This window comes from Lynx rufus, unplaced genomic scaffold (genome assembly GCF_022079265.1).
Source record: "Lynx rufus isolate CCGP_SWC_20201006 ecotype Redwood Valley unplaced genomic scaffold, mLynRuf1.p SCAF_13, whole genome shotgun sequence".
Taxonomy (NCBI): domain Eukaryota; kingdom Metazoa; phylum Chordata; class Mammalia; order Carnivora; family Felidae; genus Lynx; species Lynx rufus.
The window spans coordinates 35,034,506-35,038,444 of NW_025814827.1; positions in this window are offsets into that span (position 1 = coordinate 35,034,506).

The window sequence follows — 3,939 nt, forward strand, 5'->3', positions numbered from 1 at the left end:
GGACACAGTGACCCCACCTGAGGACAGCCACAATAGAGGAAGACTAGATTGTGGTGACCCTTCACAACCAAAGTAGAAAGTACTGATTTTAATTGGATGTAAAGGGCCCATCGATATCAACTCAGGATTGAGCTATTTGCTTTGGGTGTCACATGGAAGTTTGAAGACATTGAGAGGGTGTTGGAGAGGTCATTGAAGGAGACTTGGTAATCAGAGATTAGCCAGGTCATGAGAGGAAGACGAGAAAAGAAAGACGATGGTAGAAATATTATTTACCTCCCTTTTTCCAGTTTCCAAGTCTTTTCCAACTATCTGTTTGTTTTATTCTTCTGATTGTTGAAGGGCTAATGGCTGAAATTTGCTCTTTGAAGGAAGATACTGCACATTGTTATAAAAATAACTTCAATCATTTCTATGTTATAGGTGAAGTAGATTTCTTAAGGGACACTTCTGCCTTGGGGAGGTAAAGGATAGAAAATTGTGCAATTATGTGGGTTGATCTGGGACCATGGGAAATTGGAGACAAGAGATTTAGTCCTCTCAGGGCTCCCTGGTGGTATTTCCAGGCTGGTGAAAGTTGAAAAGGTGTGCTTAGAAAAACTTTCCAACTGTAAATTCAGCCATCTTTATAGAAAACTTTGGAAGAACAACTCTGCATCCATCTTGTAGTATGCGAGTTGTGTGGGTGTGCTTGTGTGCATGTGTGTATCTACATATGTGTGGTTCCTTTTTCTTGCCTTAACACTGTTAGGGCTTGAACTTATCTGCATGCCTCAGTATGGTTCTCTGTTTCAGAGTGGTTGTGAGCAAGAAATATGGAAACCTGGTGGTTTCCAAGCCTAGTACTTCTGCTGATACACTGTGGGATGTTGGGCAAACCATTTAACCTCCCTATGCCACTGCTTTAGGTCATTGAGAATGAGGAAGCAAGATTCCATAAGACATTTAACTTTCAAAATAGGTTGTGGTCAAAGAGATTGAGTGTCCTGGCTAATTGGCTGTCTCTCAGTCAATCTCCCATTTCTAGATTATGATAAAATTTTGGAATGTGATAGAGTCAACAGCTAGTCAGCCTGTCTGTGGTTTTACCATAAGTTTGATCTTGAGCTTAGATATATGGGTCCAAATTGTAGCCTTTAATAAGCCCTCTCAAGTTCTTCCTGAGGCTCCACTGGTGGAGAGCAAGGTGTAAGATGTCAGGAAAAAAGAGAACACCTGAATAATCTAGTGGCCAGAGCCAGCTTTTAAGAAATAATTTTGCCACCCTGCTTAGACCATTGATCTTTCGGCTTAAAAACAACTTGATTTGTCTTACACATTTTTTTGGTTTAACTCAATATGTACTAATTAAGTGCTTCCTAGCACCAGGAGCTGGGCAATAAGCAGAAAACAAAAAAACACCTGAAGTTCCTGTTGTCATGGAGGTTACATTCCAGTAGGAGGAGACGATCCATACAGAAATAAATGTTTGTGTAATTTTTATTTGGGTTATGATAGGTGATAAATAAGTTATCGTAGAGGAGAAAGGTTGATGGGAAGGTTTTAATCTTTTAGATAAGGTGGTCAGAGGAGGCATTTCTGAAAAGTGGCTTTTGAGCAGTGACCTGAAGTAGTGGAAGAAGGAATGTCACAGCCAGCTGGGGAAGAGCATCCCTGGGCAGAGGGGAGCAGAGATGAACAGATTCTGAGAAGAAAGACTGGTGTGTTTGCTGAGCACAGAAGAGACTGCATGAGGCTCAGACTATGGCTATAAACAGGCTAAGGAATATCCTGAGGTCCTGAGAGACAAGCAAGTGTGCTCAGCTATTTTGTGTCCCTTTCTGTTTTTTCTATTTCCGGTTCAGAAATGTGCAAAAATACCTGTTGCTCTCTAGTTCACTGGGAAAAGCTAGGTTCTGGTTTAAGGCAGAACAACCAGCTTGTTGGAGAAAGGAGAAATTCAGAGAAAACTCTAAATGATGTAGTTTTTCTACCTATTGGAATGAGAGCCAATACAAATGGATTGGGGTTGGAGAAATGAGTGAGAGAGATTTGAGCATTATGATTACCATCTGTGAATATCAGCACCAGGACGCTGTGAACCTTTGGAGGGTCCTCTTGGCCCAGGAAGTCCAGAGAAGGTCAGCAGTATGTAGAATGTGGCTCCAAGTCCATGATGCTTAGTTTCCTTTTCAAGAGGGGCCATGTCTTCATTTCCTGGCACCTCTGATGGCTTAGAACACAGTACTAGACAAATCATCAGCACGTAATCAATGTTTACTGAATGAATATGTTGTAATTGCATCTGGTGGAGCCAGAAGAATCTTGGGGGAGATTGAGGTCCTGGCCCTTGCTTATTAAAGTATGAGTTTGTTGCAAGGCCAGTATGAAAAATATCTTCTAAAGTTATCTCAGTATGGACTCAGTAGTCATAAACCAATCATTTTCCATAAAGTGGACAGCAAGGGGTATTGTCCTGGTAGAGATTTGTTACCAAAACTGTAGTGGTCACAGGATTCTGGTCTCATATGAACAATGACTTTTCGATGACCACATCCATAAAACACTTGCATACTTGCCAAAATTGAGAAACACATTAGTGGCCATGATTTCCTCCTGTATTTGTACAGCATGTGAGATCTCACTGTTGAGTGGAATATTCCAGCTCCCATTCTTGGGAGATGAATATCTTATATTTTGTATTTATCTATTTTTTTATGAGATTTTAAGTGAAAGAGATTCCACAAAATCACTTGGAAAAAGTGTGAGGAAATACTAGCATTCCTTTATTTTTTCTATCATCATCATCATCATCATCATCGTCGTCATCATCATCATCATCATCATCATCATTTTCATTACTACTGTGTTAATTTTTTTTTATTGCTTAGAGTGACCTTTAGTTATTTTTCTTCCAGATATGTTACTGAGGACCCTTTGCCATAGGGTAAATTAAAGAGTTGCTAGTTTTTTTCAAGGAGAGTAATGATTCAAATTTCATTGATTGGAATAATAATCCATCAAGTCATGCAGAGCTGATGCTATAGTCCCACTGTTCTGCAAAATAGCATTGCATTTGTTTGCTCTTGTCTGAAACCTCTAACTTTCTTCATGACCTTAGAGTACATTATTTAGCATCTCAGAACCTCATTTTCATCACATGTAAAAATAGATTTTTTTTACATTTTAAAATTTCTTGAAATGATTGGTATATGCATTCTTTCAGGTCTTGTGAGCTGAAATCATTAGCTGTGATCATAAATAGAACTGGATAGGGGCGCCTGGGTGGCGCAGTCGGTTAAGCGTCCGACTTCAGCCAGGTCACGATCTCGCGGTCCGTGAGTTCGAGCCCCGCGTCGGGCTCTGGGCTGATGGCTCAGAGCCTGGAGCCTGCTTCCGATTCTGTGTCTCCCTCTCCCTCTGCCCCTCCCCCATTCATGCTCTGTCTCTCTCTGTCCCAAAAATAAATAAAAAACGTTGAAAAAAAAATTAAAAAAAAATAGAACTGGATAAAAACTATAATAACTGTCAGATAAGAGTTTACCTATGTTAATAAGCACACTGCTTAGCTTTTTAGACATTCAAAGAGCTCCTAGGTAGACTAAAGTCTTCAGAAATAGGATTGGTCTCCACATGTTCAGACCAGCATAGGTTAAGCAGTTTAAATGATTTTTTTTCCCCTCATTGTCAACACTTCTCGCATCTGATATCCTGATTACACATTTATACTTCCCTTAGCATTATCACTCAAATTTTGATTTTTAAAAAGTCAGTATAAGCAGGGATAATCTGTACAACTATGATCAGAAAATTGTACAGGAGACCTCATTCAGCTCTGAGATTCTCTGAGCTTCAGCCCTTATGTACCATGGGTTGGTATACTCAGTCATAGCAATTATGGTAACCATTTTCTAGAAGAGCACACTGACATGCAGAGGTATAGTAACTTCTCAGCACAAG